This window comes from Mus musculus, chromosome X (assembly GCF_000001635.26).
Source record: "Mus musculus strain C57BL/6J chromosome X, GRCm38.p6 C57BL/6J".
Classification (NCBI taxonomy): Eukaryota; Metazoa; Chordata; class Mammalia; order Rodentia; family Muridae; genus Mus; species Mus musculus.
In genome coordinates this window covers 8,894,965-8,919,364 of record NC_000086.7, presented here as the reverse complement: position 1 = coordinate 8,919,364, position 24,400 = coordinate 8,894,965, and the positions used below count along the sequence as shown (strand labels likewise).

Genomic DNA, 24,400 nt, shown 5'->3' with positions numbered 1-24,400 from the left:
GACTTGCCCCTTGCCAGCTGCTGTAAGGGATGTACCTGCCATAGTACATGAACTGTGACTCCTGGGTTACAGGCATGAGCCTCCTTCAGCACTTGAACTGTGAAGGCTGAGTTGCAGGCATGGTCCTTCCAAAGCACTTGCACCATGAATTCAGAGTTAGAGGCATGAGTCTCCCACAGTACACTGCCTTGTTATAAACACAAGCCTCCTGCAGTGCATGCAGCATGGTTTTTGGGTTAGTGGTTTGAGTCTCCCACAGTACATCCACAATGAGTACTGATGTAGGCATGAGCTTCGCACAGTATATGCACCAAGAGTACTGGATTCGTAGAGTGAGTCTCCAGCAATACATAATCCATAAGTGCTTGCTTGCAAGATGGAACCTCCCAGAGTACATGCATCGTGAGAGCTGGGATCCAGGTGTCACCCTCACACACTACAATGAGTGCTGTGTTGTAGCTATAAGGCCAGCGCAGTACGTACACCATGAGGTCTGTTTTATGGTTGTGAGCCCGTCACAGTGCATGCTTTAAGATTTCTAGGTTCCTGGTATGAGCCTCACACAGTACATATACAATGCATGCTGGGTTACAGGTATGAGCATCCTACAGCACATGCACCATGCGTGCTGGGATAGGGTGTCAGCCTAACACAGTCTATAGACCATGAGTACTGTGTTACAGCCATAAGCCCACCACAGTAACTGTGCAATGGATGTTGGGTCATAGGCATGAGCCTCCCACAAAATTTGCACCATGAATTCCAGGTGCCTGGTTTAAGAGTAGCAATGTATATTCACAATGAGTGCCTGGGTTTAGACATAAGTTCCCCACAGTACATGCACCAAGATGGCTGGGTTACTAGTTTGAGTCTTCCACAGCACATTCCCAATGGCTGTTGGGTTATGGGCATAGTCATTCCCCAGTACATGTGCAGGTCTCTGCAATCACCATGGCTAGCAGAGTATCTGTGGGAGGCAAGATGTTATAATTGGGTTCAGCACTACTCAGTAGCTGGTGTTGTCTCAAGCTTCGAGAGTCTGACCTCAAGTAGTTTATTTTAGGCGTATTTAAGCACAACACAATTTAGCAAAATGTTTCCTGGTGATAATTAGTTCAATCTTCTGTGTACAACAACACTTAAGCTATGACTAAATCAAAATTCTTTGTAAAGAGCAAGTGACGTCTTCCTTAAAGATGCGTTTGCTGAAGAAAACAAGCATAAAACAAGGGACTGGAGGCGGATCCAGAGTGAACTGGACCACACAGACAGTGCAAAAGTCACCAAAGACTATGTCTGCTCCAAGCCTTCTGGGCAGAAAACAGGTTATACATGTCTCCCTTTGAAGAGACAGCTCTCTGTGTTAAACATTCCTGGTTCCCCTAGTGCAGTTCTATGAGCACAGGAACTTCTGTGGCTACCACATACATGCACCATGGTTTCTGAGTTACAGGCCTGTGTCTTCAACAGTGCATGGAACACATGCTGGGTTAGAGCCATCCCATCAGCTTCCCACAGTGCCTGGTTGGCCATCATTGGGAAGAGAGACCCCTTGGTCTTGCAAACTTTATATGCCCCAGTACAGGGGAACACCAGGGTCAAGAAGTGGGAGTCGGTGGGTAGGGGAGCAAGGCGGGGGGAGTGTGTAGGTTACTTTCGGGATAGCATTCAAAATGTAAATGAAGAAAATATCTAATAAAAAAATGAAAAGAAAGTGTCGGCCTCATGCCCTGAATGCAGCATGACTGCTGTGGTATCTAACCCCGTACCCATCACAGTACATGCACCATGAGTGCTGGGTTACAGGCTTGAGTTTCACATAGTACATTCACAATGATTCCTGGGTTATAGGCATGAGTCTCCAACAGTACATGCGCCATAATTCCTGAGTCATAGGCATGATCCCATGACAGTACACACACCATGAGTGCTGGATTATTGTTTTGAGTCTTGTATAGTACATTCACAATGAGTGCTGGGTTATAGTCATGAGCCTCTCACAATACATACACTGTGAGTGCTAGTTTATAACCATGAGCACCCCAGGATTACATACACCATGACTTTTGAGTAATAGGAGTGAGCCCCCAATAGTACATGTATCATGAATTCTTGAGTGTAGGTGTAAGCCTCACACAGTATGTACACCATGAATGCTATATTATATACTCACAGGGCTTCTGGACCATCCCTCACCCCCGCTCATAGACTGTATCGGCTGATGATCCACAAGAGCAGGAAGATCCATAAATCATCACTTCTATAACAGTAGAGAATTGCATTGATGCATTGGTAGCACACATTTTTTGCTGTTTTTGATGGTACTATCATTTTCAATGTGTTTTTAACAATCCATATCTCTTAGGAACATACGTGCTGCCGCTCTGATGCAAACAACTTCTAAGCTGTACGAATAAACTACTACGCTTTTGTAGTAAATGGTTCCTTAAGTGGAAATTTCTGGTTTCTTTGGAAACTCAGTTGTGTCGCGTGATGTTATTTTGGAAGCTAAGTGAGAGGATGTTTTGCTGAAGCAAACACATGAGAGGGTGTTTTTCTGAAGCAAATACATGAGAGGGCATATGATGTTTTGCTGGAGTGGTTGCTTGAGAAGGTGCATGATTTTTAGAAAGAATAAAAATCTAACCCAACAGAAAGTGAGAGGATGCTCTTGCATTGATACACTGTGCAACACTTCATGGGGCTTCATTAACAATGCTCTTGCATTGCTGAGCCTTGCAGATACTTTGCTGGTCTTCAGTAGCAACTGGATCTTCATTTCGTAGAGAGAAATGCACAAAAGTAGTTCTCGTGGTATTCCAGTTGATTTGGCAGAGCAATGTACTGTCTTCCAGCTTGAGTCTCTGCTGACTCATGTTTCCTGTTTGCTGTTGGACTGGATTGTCACTACTGATTCATGTTTGCTGATTGCTATTGAACTGGGCTGCTGAAATCCTAACAATGAAGATTACAATTGCCCCCAAATAACTACTTTTAAACAGGTCCACAACTCTACTTTTAGTCAGTGGTCTAGAAGGGAGGGAGGGAGAAGTGTTGAAGAACCTAAATAAAATAGGTTTTGAAAGACCTAAGCCTACAGGATCCCATTCATGTTCAATCAGGATCCTACAATACTAATCTCATATGTTCTTCTTCCTTTAAATCAATCATATATTCTATATGAACATAGATTTTAGCAAAAACACTACTGTGAGGTGTTTTAGTCACATGTACATGTGTTTTTCCAAAGAAGACACTGTTTGCTGCCTCAATAATACATGCACATGCCATGCTCTCCTGTTAAATTCTTGTTTAATCAGTCTCTTTGGGTAGTGTAAGAATAATAATCTCATGTGTCCTGCGTTTTTGAAAATCAATCACCGCTCTGTAACAATATACCTCTTTGAGGATCATTCATAGAACATTTTGTGGTTCTAAATGTACTCTGACTTTCAACATCTTTTTTTCTTTAAATCCAGGTCCTTTAGAAATGTATGTGATGCTGCTCTGATGCAAGGAACATTCAAGTTGTACAAGCAACTTAGCTCTCTTGGTTGTAAATGAAATAGAGATTCTGCTATAGTAGTAGTACATGGGTTTATGCAACTACATCATTGTGCAGTGTTGTCAAATGTGCGTGCATTTTTCAAAGATGTATTTGTGTAGGGCTTCAGTTCCTGGTGAGTATGCTGTAGTCCCCTGCTTCATCCTTGCTCAGTCAATGTACCAGTGCTTGCTGCAATAATATTCTCATGTTCTCTGCTTTTCTGTAAATCAATCAGCACTTCTCTTACAGTTCATTTCTTGGAGTTATAAATTTTCTGTATAACAAAGGTCTTGCTGTTGAAAATGTACTAACATAATCACTGTGTTCTTAACAACTCTGGGAGACATGGGAACACGGGTGCTGCTGTTCTGATTCAAGAAATGTCCAAGTTGTACAAATGAACTCATAAGCTTTCTTATAAACTAAGCTTAGATTTTGCTGCAACAGCAGTATGTTGGTATATTATATTATGCCATTGTGATATTTTAGTCAAATAGGCAGGTTTCCCCCTCCCCCGAGGATCCCTCTGTGTACTGCTTCATTTATAGGTGCACATGCATACTGCTTTTCTATCCCTTTCTTGATTGACCAGTGCCAAGGCACACAGTTATAATGATATTCTCATCTGCTCTCCTTTCCAGAATATCAATCATCACTTCTGCTACAGGACAAAATTGTTTTGTTGGATGGGTGCTACAAAGTTCTTGCTATTATAATATTAGAATCATTTTCACTATGTTTTTTTTCTAGCATCTGAGAAACTTGGAGACCTAGGCACTGTTGTTTGTATTAAAAAAAATGCCAAGTTGTATGATTTCTGTTCTAAATGGCTCACTGCAGTAGAGGCACATTGGCATACACGAGTATGCCATTGTGCCATATTTTAGTCAAATATGCCTGTGTTTTTCAAAGATGCCACTGTGTGCTGCTTCCGTCATAGATGTGTATGCTGTGCTCTCCTATGTTGTTCTTGTTCAGTGTCAATAAAATTCTCATGTGTTTGCTTTTCTGTATATCAATCACCACTTCATTACAGTGCATCACTGTGACATATATATAACAACGTCCTTGCTGTTGTAAAAGTACTATAATCTTCACTATGTTCCAACAATCCTGGTCTATTTAGGAACTTTTGTGGTGCTGTTCTAAACAAGCAACTTCAGCATTTTAGGAATGATCCCATATGCTTTGTTGTAAACAAAGCATTTAGATATCTATGCAGTAGTAGTATATTGGTATAGGCAAGTATGGCCTTGTGTGACATTTTAATATCATATGCATGTATTTTCCAAGGATACTACTGTGTATTGCTTCAGTAAATGTCCATCCAACAGAGAAAAAAAAAACAGACATCATCATCATCCAGACCTATAATTATCCCAATTGCATATGTCTAGATGACAGCATTAAAACACATGCAATAATAGTCAAGACAGTATGTCTCCACTGGAACTCAGTTATCCTACCATAGCAGGTCCTGAATATTCAACATAGCTGAAACTCAAGGAAAAGACCCCAAAACAGCCTTATGACGATGATAGAACCCTTAAAGAGGAAAAGATTCAAGAAATCCAAGGGGGCTGAAGAGATGGCTCAGTGGTTAAGAGCACTGACTGCTCTTCTGAAGGTCCTGAGTTCAATTCCCAGCAACCACATGGTGGCTCACAACCATCTGTAATGAGATCTGTCAACCTCTCCTGGTGTCTGAAGACAGCTACAGTGTACTTACATATAATAACAAATAAATCTTTAAAAAAACTGAACCTTAATAAAAGAAATCCAAGAAAACACAAAGAGTGCAAGGGAAATGAATAAAACTGTTCAAGACTTGAAGATGGAAATAAACTTTCTATGAGGAAAACCTAACCCTGGGGAATTCTGGAAGTGAAGATCTTGGAAAGTTGAACAGGAACTTGAAGCAAACTTCACTGACAGCATGCTAGAGGCAGAAGAAAGAGTATCAGTCATTTAAAAAGATAAAATAAATGGTCAAAGAAAATGATTACAACTCCTTACAGAAAACATCCATGAAAACTGGGAATGAATGAGAAGACTTGATCTAGGATAAGAAGAAGCTCAGCTCAAAAACCCAGAAAATGTTTTCAACAAAATCCTAGAAAACATTTTTCCTAGCCTAACAAAAGAGGTACAAGAAGCCTACAGATCACCAAATAGATTGTACCTGTAAAGAAAGTCCCCTAGGCACATAATAATCAAACCTTAAACACAGAGAACAAATAAATAGTATTGAAAGTTTCAAAGGGAAAAAAAAAACCAAGCAACAGGCAGACTTATTAGAACTACACCTGACTTCTCAATTGAGACTCTAAAAAACAAAATGGTCTATACAGATGTGCTACAGGCTCTAAGAGACAACAGATGCCAGCCCAGACTACTATACCCAGCAAAATTTCTAATCGCCATTGATGGTAAAACTAAGATAGTTCATGATAGTTTCCACTGGGGAACTCCTACAGCTGATAAAGATTTCCAGCAAAGTGAATGGATACAAAATTAACTCACAGAAATCAGTAGCCTTCCTTTATACAAAGGATAAACAGACTGAGAAAGAAATCAGGGAAATAAATGGCATCAAATAATAAAAAATACCTTGGGGTAACTCTAACCAAGTAAGTGAAAGACTTGTATGATAAAAACATCAAGCCTTTAAAGAAGATATCAGAAGACGGAAAGATACCCCATGCTCCAGGATCAGTGGAATTAGCACAGTACAAATGGCCATCCCACTAAAAATAATCTACACATTCAAGGAAGTCCCCATCAAAATTCAAACACAATTCTTCACATATCTTGAAGGGACAATTAATATCACACACTGGATAACTAAAGCAATCCTGAACAATAAAGGAACTGTGGGAGGTCTCATCATTCCTGACCTCAAGTTGAACTACAGAGCTATAGTAATGAAGAGAGTGTAGTAATTAGCACAAAACAGATATGTTGATCAATGGAATCAAATTGAAGACCCAGACATAAACCCACACACTCATATGGACACCTGGTTTTTTAAATAAATATGCACTGGAAAAAGGTGGTACTGGATGTCTGCATGTAGAAGAATGAAAATAAATCAATACATATCACCCTGAAAAAAACTCAATTCCAAATTGATCAAAGACCTCAACATAAAATCAGATACACTGAACCTGATAGAAGAGAAAGTGGGCCATAGCCTCGAACTCACTGTTACAGGAGAAGACTTTCTGAACAGAACACCGTTAGCACAGGCAACAATGAATAAATAGGACCTCACGAAACTGAAAAGCTTCTTAAGGTAAAGGACACTGTTATTTAAACCATAATGGCATCCTACAGAATTGGAAAAGATTTTTTACCAACTCCAAATTCAATAAAGGTCTAATATCCAAAATATATAAAGAACTCAAAAAATAAATATCAAAAATCCAAATAATCCAATTTTTAAAAATATGGTAGAAATATAAACATAGAATTCTCAATGAAAGAAAACTCAGGTGGCTGAGAAACATTTAAAGAAATGTACAACATCCTTAGCCATAAGGGAAGTGCAAATCAAAACTACTTTGAGAGTCAGCCTTACACCCGTCAGAATGGCTAAGATCAAACAGAAGTGACAGCTCACGCTGGAAAGGATGTAGAGCAAAGGAAAGGCTCATCTATTGCTGGTTGGAGTCCAAACTTGTACAACCACTTTGTAAATCAGTGTGGCAGTTTCTCAAGAAGATGAGAATCAATCTACCTCAATATCTAGCTATGCAGCTCTTGGTCCTATATGCAAAGGATGTTTTATCCTACCACAAGGACTCTTGCTCATCCATGTTCACTGCTGCTCTATTCATAATAGCCAGAAACTGGAAACAGCTTAGATGTCTCCCAACAACAGAATTGATTAAAAAAAATATGTGGTACATTTACATAGTGGAATATTACTCAGCTGTTAAAAAATGGCATCATGAAATTTTCAGGCAAATGGATGTAACTAGGGAAAAATCACACTGAGTGAGATAAACAAGACTCAGAAAGATAAATATGATATGTATTCACTTCTATCTGGGTGTTATCTGTTAAATAAATTATCACCAAACTGCAATCCTTAGACCCAGAGAGGTTAGACATAAAGGAAGGGACTAAGGGGGTCCTCTGCATATATATTATAGCTTTCACTTTAGTGTTTTTCTGAACACTAAAGTGTTCAGTGGGTAAACAGTGGGTCTCTGATTCTTGTGTCTTCTAATGAGGCTCTTTTCCTTCGGTGGGTTTGCCTTGTTCAAATTTCATGTGATGGTTTTGGTTTTGTCTTATTATAGGTTCTTTTGTTACATTTTGTTATTATTATCTCTTAGAAGACTGTTCTTTTTTTCTAATGAGAGACAGAAAAAGGAGTGGATCCAGAGGGAAAAAGAGGTGGGAGGGGCAGGAAGGAGTAGGAGGAGAAACTGTAATCAAATATTGTTTTAGGATATGTATAATTCAACCACATTCCCTGAATTTTCTTCAATCAGAGATCGTGCCAAATAACCTCTGCCTGAAGGGATCCTTTTACATCTCCTCTGGGATAAAGCTGCAATCTTTTGATGCCCCAGAGATTCCTCCATAAGTACTTTTGAAATAGTCTCCATTTACTTGAGTTTACTGGGAGCCTCACACTCCGTCAGCATGAATGATACCTGGTTGTGTAGAATTGGAGATCCCACCCTCTTCATTCCAATATTGTGTAAATATGCCCAGAAATAGCTTCCCAAATTCACTGAAATTGGGAGGTCTATCTTTCTTCTTTCGTTGATACTGAAAACAATAATCCTCCCATTCCCTTTAATTCTGAACAGGACGCTGCATAGAGGGGGGAGAGGAAGAGAGGGAGAGAGAGAGAATCTCCATAAGGAGCAGAAGTCTGTAAAACAACACCGAAATGTAAGTTACCTAACAGCCTGATACACGAGAATTCTTTTGAGTCCAGAGTTTGTCTGTCAGCTTGATAGTGCAGCTACAACCTGCCTTAACAGAAAAACAAACTAAGAGTCCACATCTGTCCGGGTTGCTTTTATTTTGTCCACTTGACACAAGCTAGAGTTATCTGAGAAGAGTGGAGGGAGGTGAGAAGATTACAGAGACTGGCCTATAGACAAGTCTATGAAGAATTTTCTTAATGAATGATTGGTGTGGGATAGTTCAGCTCACTAAGGGCTGATGGTCCTGGATGCTGGAGGAAAACAATGTAAGCAAACCATGAGGAAGAACTCAGTAAGGAAGGCTCCAGCTGTTCTGTTGCAATACTATGGAGAATGGTGTTGCAAGAGTCTGTCAGACACATGATGCTTATAGTTTCTGGGCTCCATGTGGAACTGCCCATTCATGGATTACCTCAATTATCAAACCTAAAGATTGGGGGCCATGGGGTAAGCTGAAGCCATAAGGATGGCACAAGTACTTGAGTGCTCTACACATGATCCTAGATTTTTTTTAACTTGCCTGGGTTTATATTGTTGGAGAGTCCCTCAAAAAGAAGCTACATCAGATACAAAGGAATGAAGGAGTGTTTCTTCAAGAAAAGACTAATGGCCTTGATCCAACTGTCCCACGAGGACCAAGGAATTAGAGCAAACAGTGTCATAAGCTACTCGGGGAAAGTGCGTGAGGCACGTGAGGTAAGAATGGATGTGCTAGCCCAGGCTCCATGAACGGGAAGTACTTGAGAGTGGTGGTGTGGTCCTTGAGTACTCCCATCTAAATTGGCATCTTTGCTTTCCATAGTTCTGTCTACTCCAGAATCCTCCTAAGCTTACCCAGGCTTTTCTTCATGTCCAAATTCCATCATTCTGCCCACTACTGTACAGTCATTAGTCTAAATAGACTATCTATGCTAGAGCTCACCGTTCAAATCCTTATTCGTTAGTCTCTTTCTTACACAGATGCTCTATCTTGGGATTTATCTGCAATATCCTTATGACATTTAAATAGCTTATGAAGGAATTATTAAAGCTGAAAAGCACTTTTGTACGTGCTTTTTCTGTAAAGACCCAAGAGGTCTAAAATCCTTTTAACAATATTAGCAAAGAGCACGCATATGATTAGAATTTATATGCACCCCCAAGTAACTAAGCAACTGCAGTAAGAAAGTCTCAGCTACCTTAGTCACATGTTATAGCGATGATTCTCTTTTTTGTCTAGGTTTTCTGTCCAGAGCACAGAACTCACAACGTTGCCCTTATCAAAGTGACAGTTCTTCTGACAGGGAGAGCATCCAGAACCTTGGGCTCCACAAGAAGCCTTTCCCTGAATCTTCTATTGGCGTTTTCTTTGTTCCGTTTTAAAGGTCAATTTCTTCATTTTTAAAATAATTGTTAGATTAAAATATAAAGCAATTAGTTTCCTCATATCTTCCTACAAATATTTATTTATGCAAGTGTGTATGTGTGTGTTTGCTCGCTCTCTGTCTCTGTCTTTCTGTCTCTCTGTCTCTCTCTGTCTCTCTGTCACTCTCTCTCTCTCTCTCTCTCTCTCTCTCTCTCTCTGTGTGTGTGTGTATGTGCACGCACACGCATTCTGTGAGCTTTCTTTTTGGAGTGCTTGTGAAGGACAAAAGCTGATACTGTCACATCCTCTTATTTTGCTTCTTAGAAATATTTTTTTGTCACTGAACCTGGAAGTCGCAGTTTAGGTTAGAATGACTGAGTACCAAGTCCCCCACGATCTGTTTGTCCCCTTCCCTTAGTTCTGGGTTACAGGCTTGTGCTGTCATGCCTGACTATTACCTGCATAATGATCAACTTGGTGGTCATGCTAGCCCGGCAAGCACATTACCCACTGACCCATCTCTCTCGCAGGCCCTAAAAGATTTGTTCTTGACATTTAGTCTATAATGCTCATTAGCCCATTATTTCAAAATTAATTCTTATTAAAATTTTTACAGCAAACAGGACACTGACAAACTATTCACTAGACTATACTCAAATCTCTTCTTTCTCATTTCATGTTAGAGTCCTTGTTCCCCCCTGAAGGCTGCAAGGTATCACCTGTACTGCTTAAGTTTATTTCTGAAGTCTGGTCTTTGCAGTTCTCACCAGGATATCCCCTTAATCTTTGTTATAGGATTTGAAGGTTTTCCTGGTCTGAACCAAACCCATAAATAAGCATTCTTTACATAAACCAGTTCCAAATGCTGAAAAACATAACAGCCAGATCTACCATAGCAACCCTATCCTGAGTAAGAACTTTCTGTATTTTCTTACTATATTGCTTGTCCATATCCATGACATAAGCAACTGAAGTGAGAAAGGATTTATTTTGGCTCATAGTTGAAGAGAATACAGTCTATCTTTGTGGGTAAAGGTAGCCTAAAAACTAGCACTGTGTCTATGATGGTGGGAATTTGTGGCTTAGTTTATTCATCTCATATCAGAGGGCCAAAAAAGCAGACAGCTTGGACAAGAAAAAGAACCTGGTATGTACTCCTTAAGCCCCACTCAAGCCCCCACACCTATGCCCTAGTATCTAACAGCTAGGCCCTAAGTCCAAAAGGTTTCAAAACCTCCCAGAAGAGCATCACTAATTAGGGACCTAGATTCCAACACATGTGCATCTTGGACATTTCACATTCAAAGCATAACAGTATCCACACTTGTTGAGTTTCTGCGACTTTTGGTATGCCCTGAGCTAGTTAACTGTACTAGTTAATCTAGATCGTCGAATTGACATAATCTAGAAACACCTAGAAGACACAGTTCTGGGTAAGCCAGTGAGGGATTATCTAGATTGGGTTAGTTGAAAGAATAAGACACAGCAAGTGTGGGTGGTACCATTCCTTGCACAATAGTCCTAAACAGAATACACAATGGGAAAGCAAGCTGAGCGTTCATCCTTCTCTCTTCTGGAGTGCAGAGAATGTGACTAGCTGCCTCAAGCTCCTGTTACTGTAATTTCCTGGACATGATGGAATGTATACCAAAACGGTGAACAAAATTAATGTTTACAACAGAAGGGACTAACCGAACCTGTCTTTAATATTTTCCATTTTAAGGGACATGTAGTTGTTGATTATGTTTGAATATTTATTTACTTACTGACAGTGATACATATTTTCATGTACATATTTGTTACCTGAGTATCTTTGGCTCTACTCTTGAAGTTTTCTCTTCTTGATTGTTTGGCTTTGTTTCTGGATATCCAAGAGTCAAACTCTGGGTGTTTTGCCAGCCAAAAAATTGATCTACTGATCTACCCTAGACTTAGCAACTTGCTGCCTCATGATTTGGGTGTCATATTTAAATAACATTTTATATCCATAAATTAAGAAATTTACTTAGTGTGCTTATTTCTAAGAGGTCTACACTCTTACATTTTCCATGTTGGACTCCGATTGAGTCTGGTTTATTTTTATTTTTTTATATGACGAGAAAGAGGCAGAGATTCAAGTCTCCAGTTGCCTGCTGATATCAATTTGGCACAGAACCATTTACTTCAGTACATTGCCTCTTCAAATTGTTGCTTTTGATTGCTCCCAGATCTTAGTGGTAAAACACTTTTGCTAGAAATGGCAAACGTTTTATTCTCAGGTCATGGAAAACTCAAACTGGTATTTACCAGAAAGCATCCTCTGTACTGGCTAGCTTTTAAAGTACAAAATGTACTATGCACAGTTCTGGGAGACTGAGGAGTCATCAACAGTTTTGTCAGCTGTAAGCCCTGTAGATACGAAAATAACCATCACGGCAAGATATACCCAAAGGTATATAGGGGCATGCATGCTATAGGGATAACCAATAGATTTCTGACTGAAATTAAAGCCTGTTTCACTGGAAGGACCACTTGTCTGGTATGCTAAATTAAGACTGCAAGGTCAGACAGCTCTCAGGCCTCAGGATAAAGATAATAGTGCTATTTTACTAAGTGAACATAGTATCAAATTATGCTGGAAATTTCCATCCATGGATTAGTGTAGCTCTCAGACTCCATCAGAGATGCTTGCTTCTTTGTGTAGTGAAAAGCAATCCATGCAGTAAATCACAACATGTCAAAAACATGTCTGTATGTGTGGGGAGAGGAGCCCCTATTAGGACATCACATCCACTGCCTCACCCCAAGACTAAGGGAACATTAGGAAAGACAAAAACTTTGTAAGAGCCAAATAACAGGGAGGACTGGAGCAAAAGGGTATTTTCTCACATGGCATGGCTACTGTTCTCATGAATTCATAGCAACTATATTTACCTATGAAAGACACGAACAAGCCCAAGCCAGTCAATATTCTGGTGTGGAGGGGAGATGGTCGGTGAGTCTGTATCCCTAACTGACAAACGAAGTCACTTGATGAAGTCTGGAGGAGAAGGAGAGCCAGTTTTCTCTAAGGGTGTGACCCCATTCTCCAGATGATGACAATGTACCCATGTCTATGTGGGCAGGAAAATTTGGATTCAGTGAGTTGTTACAAAACAAAAACAAGAGGAAGCAGTGTTGGCTGGAAGTATAAAAGTCAGGGACCAATCTGGGAGAAGATGGGGAGAAGAGTGTGGGGGGGTAAATATTAAAATACATTATGTGCACATATGGAATTTTCAAAAAATGATACATTCTTATATTTAAGTTTTTTTCTGTTGACCAGTGTGAAAGTTATTTCTGAGTTACCTTATTTTTTCTCTATTTGCTTATTTTTTTTTCTTTAAAGGGGAAGAACACTGTGTTACTCAGAGTCTTAAAACTTTGATACCCAGCAATCCTCCTGCCTTTACTTCCTGAGTAGCTGGGATTCCATTTAGGAACACACGTCTCTCTTGGTATTTGGTTTGTTGAAAAAAGAGAGAGAGAGAGAGAGAGAGAGAGAGAGAGAGAGAGAGAGAGAGAGAGAGAGAGTTCTTTTATGTAGCCTTGGGGAGCATGCAATTCCCTGTGTAGATCAGGCTGCTCTCAAGCTGGCACTCATTCTCTTGCATCTGCCTCTTCATTGCTGTGCATCACAGGTATGCACTACCCTCTGTGGCCTCTGGTTGATCTTTACTGCAACCACCTAGTGCCCGTGCCTTAAAGCATGAGAATAACATGAAGTCAGGCTGTGTCTCATCCTAGTGTTACCGCCTCACACGTTGCTTTGGCCATGCTACGTGCTTTTGCATTTCAGTATGAACTTTACAATCAGAGCCTTGATTCCACCAAGTATGTTGCTAGCTCTCTTGTTGATATCCCTGATAGCTGGCCGTTACAACCTTTACAATGTAACAGTCTTTAGTGGACTAGCCTCAGAGCAATGCATAGCTCTGTTTCTTTAAAGCTCACTGCTTTCTCTCAGTCTTACTGTTACTTTAATTGTATGTGTCTTTTCATCCTCACCTAAATGTGACTTTGTGTCTGCCATTACATATTAATATTTAATTGTGAATTTCCTAAATGTCAAAATACTTTGGCTTTTCTGTCTGAATCATGTGTCTTGCATCAATGTTAGGGTCATTGTGCTGAGTTCGTAAATTTTTATTATTTCTTTAAAATTTTTATATAATCTTTTTTATGTTATTTATCCCTTCCCCCAACTAATCCCAGACACGTCCCCTTTTCAAATCATCCAACTTTGTGTCCTGATTTTGTTTGTTTGTTTAAGACAGAATTTCTCTGTGTAGCCCTGGCTGTCCTTGAACTCGATCGGAAGACCAGGCTGGCCTCGAACTCACAGAGATCCTCGTGCTTCTGTCTCGAAAGTGCCGGGATTAGGGACATGTACCACCACCACTGCCACCCACATTTGTGTCTTTTTTTAAAAAGTTCATCAAAGCCAGTTTATTCTGCCCAAATATTCTTGGATGTGTGGCCTTCCACTCAAGTGAGTTTGACTTCTCAGAGGATACACTTTCAAAGAAAATGGACTCCCCCTCGCCTGGCTGCCTATTGTTCCTGAGCTACCAATGGGATTTCATGCCCAACTATCCTCTCTATGTTGGAACTTGGATTGACTTGGGCATACAGAAGTCTTGTGCATACTTTAACAGCCTCTGTGAAACTAAATGCTTTGTCTTATTCCATTTTCTTTTGGCATGTTTGGTGGTTATCTCTTAGAAACCCATTCTTTTCTAATGAGAGACAGAAAGGGTAGACCCAGAGAGGAGAGGAGGTGGGGCAGAACTATTGGGGTGGGGGCATTGAGACTGATTTAATTAGGGCTTCTCACGGTGGTTAGAGCCACTTTGTCTTCAGAACAGCCACAGCACAGGATATGCACCAACCGGACTGCCCAGGGGAGTCTCAACAGCTGAGTCTTACTGCTTAAAATACACACATTCACAGTAACTGATGGGCAGTAATGTACCTCACACAGGAGTGTTAGCAGCTGCAAATCTGACCAGAGCACCAAGCCCTCTGCCTGCCCTCTCCTCCCATTTACCTGGAAACCCAACTCAGCCAAGTCTCCCAGGCCCTAATTCACTATTTCCTGTGCTCTCTCTGAGCATCAGAATGGCCTAAAGCCAGCCTGTGGCTTAGTAATTATGGAGAGTGCTTCAGTAAAGCTAGTCACTCTCAGGCCAGCTCCCCACTCTGCCAGGGGAAAGAGACTTGAGATTGGTCCCTATTCATCATCAGATAAATAAAGAGGGCTTCATTTTGAGGGAAAACTTACTCTCCCATGAGACACTTCAGTGAGGTGTCTGGGGTTTTAACAAGGTAGTGGGGAAGGTACATGAGGGTTGCAGCTCAGGTGCCTCTGGCCACACACTAACCCTCTAGACCTTGATAGAGGAGGTACAGATTTTTGGCTCCAAGGTATCTGCCAGAGACACAGGATGACCCTAAGCAGGTGCATATCTGGGTCACAACCAGTCCAAGCTTGTCACTCAAGACTCAATGGAGCTTCTGTCTGAAAGTGACAGACGGCTTCTGATTGTTTCCCCGTACTTGGAACAGAACACAGGTCTCTGAGTCTCCACGGAGCGATGTGCAAATCACAGTGGTTAGCTGACTAAGGAGCCTCTCCCTGGAGAGCAGTGTGGCTGGCAAACACAGGTGCTGCCATCCACAAGGCTGCTGAATACACCCAAACACAGTCAGACAGTTATTCAGTAAACAGTAAATGCATAAAATAAATCACCTTGAGAAGGCCATATGTGCTCCAGATGTGTGGCTAATGTGAGCAGAATGGACCATTCAAAGTATCTTCACAGGAACACAGGGCTCCAGGCCATATACAACACACACACACACACACACACACACACACACACACCATCGCCATCATCATTGTCATTGTCATCATGTAGAGTTCTCTTTTGTTTGACAAGTATGTTGGTTTGTGGCATCCAAACCCAAATGCAGACGGGCATTCACTTTACAGCCTTGGATCTATTCATGTGTGTTTACATGTGGACTTTTTTCTTCCTTTTTCCTTTCTCACCATAAGGGCATTGCTGAGTCTACAAATGACCCTTCAAGAGCAGAGGAAGAACCAAACTCTTTGCATAACTGGACTTGGCAGGGGATGTTCATCTCAGCTGCTTCTGTACTCCTTTTACTGTCAAAGCACAACTGGGTCTCTAAAGCCAGATAACAGTAACCGGACCCCAGGGTCCTGTTAGAGATCACTGTCACCTCCTGCAAGAGGCTCTTTACACAGGCTGTAGTGGAAAGTGAACCTCTGTGGTTTGAAAATGGCCCAAGGAGTGGCACTGTTAGGGGGTGTGGCCTTGTCAGAATAAGTGTGGCCTTGTTGGAGGAAGTGTATTCCTGTGAGAGTGGGCTTTGAGACCCTTCTCCTAGCTGCCTGGAAGACAGTCTTTTCCTGGTTGCCTTCAGATGAAGATGTAGAACTCTCAGCTCCTCCTGCACCATGCCTGCCTGGATGCTGCCATGTTCTTGCCTTGATGGTAATGGACTGAACCTCTAAACCTGTAAGCCAGTGTCAATTAAATGTTGTCCTTTATAAGAGTTGCCTTGATCATGGTGTCTGTTCACAGCAACAGAAACCCTAACAAAACCTCCAAGAAGCTAGGGGCAGGGAGCACCATGAAAATCCCAGATAACCTGCATATTCAGTCTAGGTGGTCAGTTTAAAACACACAAATGACAGACCTCAAGCAAAAATACTATGTGAGAGCCAGGCTCTGAGGCTGCCTTGCCCAGGACCCAAAACTTCCTCAGTCCATTTGCTTACAGAGGACAGGGAGACAGAGACTGCAGACTGTGTTTAGGTTGGGCAGGGACCACTGATCATCTGTGGGCACAGACAAAGGGCAAAGATGGAGGAGGTCTCTACTAGTCACCAAACCTAGGCCTCCACTCATAGATGGCCTGGGGCTACCACCACAGACCTGATCACTGTCTCTCCTCCTGGCCCAACAGTCGCCAGACACTTAGAAACCCAACTTGGGGGAGAGGTACAGAATTTCCTTGTCCAGAATTCCTGCCTGCCTTTGTGATTTGTTTGTAAAGGAAAACAAAAAGACACAGTATAATCTTCTCTACCTGAAGTGCAAGGCTAAGGCGGCTGAAGCCTGCTGTGAGGGGCCCCCTCTACCATGCACAGATGTGTACTTTCCACCTGGGGCTTGTCAGATCAACCTGCCCATCTGTTCTCACTCTCCCGCAGGATCAGATCAATGGCAGCCCTGCAGATGCTGGCAGCCATGGTTGCAATCCCCAGGCCCCTGAGGCTTTCCTTCCTCACTCAGGGCCAAGATAAACTGTCTCTGCCAGACTGAGACACGGGAAGTTCTTTGACAAAGTCACTCTAACACTGAGAAGCAGCTCAGAGCACAGTCCCAGCACCCCACCCCCACCCTCGCCATCAGGTGCGGGGGAGGGGGGCTTTCTAAACACTTGTTTCTCAGCCAAGCAGGTCGGTGAAATACAACTCTGAAAATGACAGGGCCACAGAATGAGTCACAAAACTAGCTTCTCCGTCATCTACAACACTGCTTTTGTTGGAAACAGGAGGCATCCATGCCCCAAATCTGTCGTGGAGATGTAGAGAAAAGGGACACAGGAGGAGAAAAATGAAAAGGACAAAGTGGCTGTACCATTTCCAAAAGTCAATTAATTCTTTTCTTGTGGGTGTCCCTGACCACGGTTGCTGTCAAGCTCTTGAATACAGGCAGGACCTGCCCTAGCTCCGGGAGCAGCTGTGCCGTAAAGTTTGGTGAATCCTGTTCATTAATGATGCTTTTGCAGCAGACAAACAGGCATCTGTTGATAAGTGGAGTTACCCTTGATCTCAAGCCTGCACCTCAGAGAAGCAGGCAGAGCCCTCTGTCTTATTAAAGGAGGTCTATGTGACAACTGTCAGAATAGTCAGGGACCCATCCAGAGCATCGTATTGAATTCTTTAAAGTCATCATCATGGTAGCCCTGTTTGCACACACACATGCATGCACACACACACACCACATGTCAATGCCCAAGTCACCTGGGAAGAATCAATGTCTGCTGGGTGTCTTGTCTTTGCTGTGTGTGTGGGGGGGGGGGAGGTGAATACACAATCATGCTTGAATCTTTCAGTAGCTCATCCTTACACACTGAATCCCTATCCAGGAAGGCCCCTGGGTCCAGCTCCCTACAGCTGGCCACTGAGTCAGTCCATTCCAAGGGCTTTAACGGCTGCCCAGTCAGCAGACCCTTCAGAGGGCCAAGGGTCAAGGACACTGGGGACGAGGAAGGGTCTTTTGCTGCTTCTTCTTGGTTCAGACAAAGGACCTGTGCTCCCTGAGGGCCATGGGGCAGACCAGGACCCGGCGGGGGGTGGGGGGGAAGGAGGACTGCCAACTGCAGGACTACCCTGAGGAAGCAGCAGCAGCTACTGTTGTAGTGGAGAAGGTTCATCACTTCCTCATAAGGAGGTAATAAATAGTTTGGCAAAAACCTGAACTAAAATGGCAGTGATGAGTAATTGTGGGCTTCCTGGTAGGCCATCAATTTGATTTCATGCTGTCATTGCTGGGTCTGAAGGCAGTGCCTGGGCTCAGCATTGGTGGCAGACACAGCAGCAGCTCCGGAAGATGATGATGGTCCACATCAGTCAGAAGTCAACATTGTCCCTAAGAGAGTGAGAAAAGGCTGGACACCCCATGCTTTCCTCTGCCTGTGGAGCAGAGGCAGTAACTGAGACCCTGGGATGCCAATAACTCCCTAGGCAAGGACTTATACCAGAATTCAGAGCTGGAGCACTGAGACTGTCCACTACAGTGTCCAGTGTAGAGTGCCCCTGCCCCTGCTCCTCCTGTTTCTCCACCATGGCACTATCACCCTCCTCCTTCATTTCTTCTTCCCTCTGCTTCCTTCTTCCCTCAAGAATCTGTTTTCAACAAAAGGAAGAGAAAACAATGAGTTCACATGTGCCATGCTGTGTCCAGAAGAAACTGGTGACTTGTACTTATGCAACACCTTTGGCTGTTACATTCTTTCTGACTTGTCTTCCGCGGTGATCCATGAGCCTTGGGAAGAATTCAAGCAGTATGTCTGTTTTATTCAAGGCTCAGCATTTTACAGTATCTTCCTGTCTAACCCTGGCCAGTTGTGAGGCTTTGTGTTAACAATCACACATTACAAAAAGAGGTTTCTCTAATGAGGTTTTATCTGTATAATGATAACTCATTAGGAATTGGTTTCATACTATGTCCACTGAGCTGAACAACAGTAAGAGGTTGACCACTAGAGGTTAGGAGCTACCTAGACATAGGTTTTTGGCCTAAAAATGGTAACAAATTAGCGTTTTATCTTGTGGTTTTTAACTTAAATCCAAATGGAAAGTGACTGTGTTACCTCACTCACAATGAGTCTTTCTGGCTCCATTCATTTCTGTGTGAATTTCTTCATTTCATTTTGCTTAATTAATATTCCATTGTGTAAATACAGCACATTTTCATTATCTCTTTCTTGGTTGATAACATCTAGGTTGTTTTTATTTCCTGGTTACTGTGAATAGAACAGCAGTAAATATAAATGAGCAGAGGTTTCTTTATTAGGATATGGAATTCTTCAGGTGGATGTCCAATAATGGCATACCGGGATCATGTCACAGATATATCTTGGGTCATCTGTATTTCAACCCTACACAAAGAACTACAGGAAACTAAGGAATACTGAAAGTGGAGAAGTCGTCTTTCCCAAGGAAGAACACACCAATCGATTATCTAATACCGAATGATCAGTCTTTACAATGGATACATTCAAGTAACAATATACAGCAGCTCTTATTTATATATTCAAGAATACATATACGCATGTGCACATACATGCATGTGTGTGTCTGTGTGCATGTGTGTGTGTGTGTAAGATTCACTAAAGAAAAAGAAGGCCACTAAAATCATGAATAAGACAGGGATGTCCACTCTCCTCTCTCCCATCCAACAGAATATTTGAAGTATTTATTAGAGCATCAAGACAGATAAAACTTAATGTTATCTTTTCAATTTCTGTGAACAACCACATTAGAAGTTTTATGAAGATGATGTTGAATCTGTAGAATGCTTTTGTCAGGATAGCCATTCACTCACTACTTACTAATCCTACTGATCCATGAGCCTGGGAGGCCTTTCTATCCTCTGATGTCTTCTTCAACTTCTTTCTTCAAAGACTTAAAGTTTTTTTTTTCTTATCATACAAGTCTTCCACTTGCTTGACTAGAGTTACTCCAAGATATTTTATCTGAGACTATTGTGAATGGTATTACTCCTTGACAGCTTTCTTGGGTGTTTGCCGTGTGTATAGAGGAAAGCTCCTGACCTTTATGAGTTAATTTTGTATCCTGTTACTTTGCTGAGTGTGTTTATCAGCTAGAGGAGTTTCTGCTGGACTTTTTAGGGATTCTTGTGTATAGAATCAGCTTCTGAAAATAAAGACATTTTGACTTCTTCCTGTCTTATTTGCATCCCCTTTATCACCATCACTTGTCTTACTGATCTGGTCAATACTTAAAGTATTAAGTTCAACAGAGGGAGAACAGTGAACATCCTCATCTTGTTCCTGATTTTAGTGGTCTTTTTTCTTCTTATTTCTTTAATGGATTTAAATGGGTTTACATATACATATGTGTGTGTGTGTGTGTGTGTGTGTGTGTGTGTGTGTGTATATGTACACACTCGTATACACATATTCCTAGATACACAAATGTTACCTGCTCAGTCTGTATAATGATACTTGTATGTATATTTTCAGAGCTGACCACTTGGTATTGTATAGCCAATTGGTGTGTTCTTCCCTGGGGAAGAATACGTCTCTCACTCTCAGCATCCTTTAGTTGCCTGTGGTTCTTTATGCAGAACTGATATTTCCTGAGCTTTCCTCCTTCCACATTAGCATGTCTATAGGTGTCATCTTTGTTCAGCTCATATTTAGACAACCATGTAGGTAAACATTCATGTATAGAGTTTCTGACATTTCTAGGAGAAACAATCTCACAGCAAACTCCCTGTTCTTCAGGCTCCTATGATCAATACATAAATACACACACACACACACACACACACACACACACACACACACACACACACACACACACACACTTCTATAATGATCTCAGAGCCTAGCAGTTGGGACTGTGCTCCAAGATCCATGACTTCGCTAGCCCTGAGTTGTTGGCCAGGTTTTTAATAACAGGTATGATTTTCCTTCTTGTTCAGCAGGTTCCATCCAATTAGAGCACTTTTGGCTACCAGCGAGGTCTGTATGCCACTATTGAACTCTTAGAGTTATTGTGCCATGCTGATCATTGCTGTGTTCATAGGCACCATAGCTGGGTAGGACTGTTGGTTGCTTCCTTCTGGGAGTTTGCATGGTACATTCTTGTACCATGAAAGTTAATCCTCAGGGAGAAGGCATTCAGCTCAGTTCTAGCTCAGGGGCTTTTGGGCCCTGCATCTGAAGTACAGGGTATCTTCTGGCTCTGGTGTGAAAGCAGGGAGTAAAGGAACCTGGGTAAATAGCTTGCAGTGCTCTGGGAATCTACTAGATAACTCTGACCAACACCTCTAAAGAGAACTTCTTGTGCCTGTTCTTGTGGGGGGCGGGTAGTAGAAGATCTTTGGCTCTTGGCATTTTCAGCCCAGATGGGATATTTTACTTTAAATTATATATAATTAAATTATATATGTATTTTTATATACCAATGTAAGTGTTTTATAGGTAGCTATCTAATGGTGTGGTTCCTTATGACTTTTCAGACATCCTTACTGTTATTTGACCCTGATCCTTCTGTCTCCAGTTTTCCCAGCATGATTTGCTGAAGATGCTGGCTTTTTTCCACCTTATGTTTTTGACATCTTTGTCAAATATTAAATGGCTGAAATTAGGTGTCTTGTGTTTGGGTCTTTGATTTTGTGTTTCACATCTGTTTTTCTTCCTGTGGCTCTGTAATACCTTGAGAAATAGAATGGTACTCCCTATAGCACTGTCCTTTTTTGGCCATCTAGATATTTTATAGTTCTGTAAGAATTTTAGGATAATTTTTTTTTCTGTGAAGAGTGAGATGGAGACTTGGAAGGAGATTGCATTGAAATTATAAAGAGCTTTTGGTAACATTATCATTTTCACAATATTAATCCCACCAATCCATGTGCAATGGGATGTGCTTCCATTTTCCAGTATCTTTCTCTCTTTTTGCACAAGTTTAAAGTTTTCATTGTAAAGGTAGCTTAGTCTCCTTGGTTAGATTTACTTCTAGATATTTTATTTTCTTTGAGGTTATTGTGAATGAGAGTGTGTTTGTGATCTCTTTCTACCTGTTTGTTGGTGGTTGTGTTAGTTAGAGCTTTACTACTGTGAAAAGACACTATGACCAAGGCAACTCTCATAAGGACAACATTTAATTGGGGCTGGCTTACAGGTTCACAGGTTCAGTCCATTATCATCAGGCAGAAACATTGCTGAATCCAGGCTGGCATGGTGCAGGAGGAGCTGAGAGTTCTACATCTTGATCTGAAGGCTGCCAGCAGAATACTGACTTCCAGGCAGCAAGGGTGAGGGACTTAAGCTCACTCCCACAGTGACACACCTACTCCAACAAGGCCACACCTCCTAACAGTGCCACTCCCAGGGCCAAGCATATACAAACCATCACAGTGATGTATAGAAAAGCTATTGATTTGTGCAAGTTCATTCTGTATCCTGCCAAATTAATAAATTTGTGCATGGGTTCTAGAAGTTTTCTGGTAGAGTTTTTGAATCTCTTATATATAATACCATGTCATCTGCACATAGAGACAATCTGACTTCTTCACTTCCTATTGCTATCCCTTTTATTTCCTTCTCTTGCCTTATTGCTCCAGTTACTGATTTGACCACAGTATTGAAGGAGAGTGGACATAGTGGACACTCCTCTCTTATACAGGATGTTAGTGGGATTGCTTCAAGTTTTTCCTCTATTTAGGACGATGTTGGTTGTAGGTATCTCATATTTAGCTATTACTATGTTGAGGCATGTTTCCTCTAGTTCTATTTTATCCAGGACTTTTATCAAGAGAGCATGTTGGATTTTGTCAAAGGCTTTCCTGCCATTTATTGAGATGATCATGTGGTTTTTGTCTTTATTTCCACTTATATGGTTTATTACATTTATGACTTGAATTTCAGGGATAAAGCCAATGTTATCATAGTTAGTAATCATTTTTTATGTATGTGTGTATTCTACTTGCAAGTATTTTATTAGGCATTTAGAATTTATAGTCATCAGGGTTATTGGCCTGTAGTTTTCTTTTTAAATTGTGTCTTTACCTGGTTTGGTTTTAGAGTGATACTGGCTTCACAGAATGTGTTTAGGAGCATATATTTCTCTCTCTAGCTTGCTCTCTCTCTCTCTCTCTCTCTCTCCCTCTCCCTCTCCCTCTCCCTCTCCCTCTCCCTCTCCCTCTCCCTCTCCCTCTCCCTCTCCCTCTCCCTCTCCCTCTCCCTCTCCCTCCCGCTCCTGCTCCCATTCCTGCTCCTTCTCTCTCCCCACATCCTTCTCCGTCTCACTCTCTCTCACTCTCTCTCCCTCCCTCTCTCTCTCCTTCTCCCCCCACCTCTCTGTCGTCTGTTATTTATTTACTTATTTACTTCTTTGTTTATGTATTTGCTTGCTTGTTTGTTTGTTTGAAAGCTTAAGATAGATTACCTGGAGATCTCCTTTGAAAACCTGGGAATCCACCTGAGCCTGGGCATTTTTTTTTTAACTTGAAGCCTTTTCATTACTATTTCAATCTCCTTTGCTAGGGTCTGCTTAGGTTGTTTTCTTCTTTCTTTAATTTTGGTAATTTAGCTGAATCTAGAATTCATTCATTTCTTTTAGGATTTTCAACTTAATGAATTACTGGTTTTTAATGTATTCATTTTTATATTATTCTGGACTTCTTTATTAGTGTTTGTTGTGATTTTTCCCAGCTCAATCCTGATTCTGTTCATTTGGGTCCTGCCTTTCTTTTGTTTAGTTGGGCCAACAGCCTGCCAATGTTATCTATTTCCTCAGAGCCGCAGCTCTTAGACTTCTTGATTCTGTGTACTGTTTTCTGTTTTATTGATTCCTGCTCTGGTTTTTATTACTTCTTGCTGTTTTGGACTTGGTTTGTTTCTGTTTGTCCAACTTTTTAGTTGTATCATTAATTCATTTATTTGTGCTCTTTCTAATCGTTCTGTTGATGTTTTATTTATCTATATAACTGGTTTTCAACCATTCTAATGCTGCAACCCTTTAATATGGTTCCTCATGTTGTGGTGACCACACCCCCAACTATAAAATTAATTTTGTTGTTGTTTCATAAATATAATGTTGGTACTATTATGAATTGTAAATATCTGTGTTTTCCAGTGACATAAGGACTCAAGACTTTGCCCTAAAATTCATCCCCTGAACACACAAAGTAATATTTCCCCCAGGAAGTACAACTCCATAAATCATTAGATTATGAGACAACGAAA

The 24,400-nt window shown here is 41.3% G+C and overlaps 1 pseudogene; it reads right to left on the bottom strand.

Annotated features, from left to right (window-relative positions):
* Positions 1–17,806: 17,806 nt before the first annotated feature.
* On the bottom strand, positions 17,807–18,527 carry Gm52452 (annotated as a pseudogene).
* Between the last annotated feature and the right edge of the window lie 5,873 nt (positions 18,528–24,400).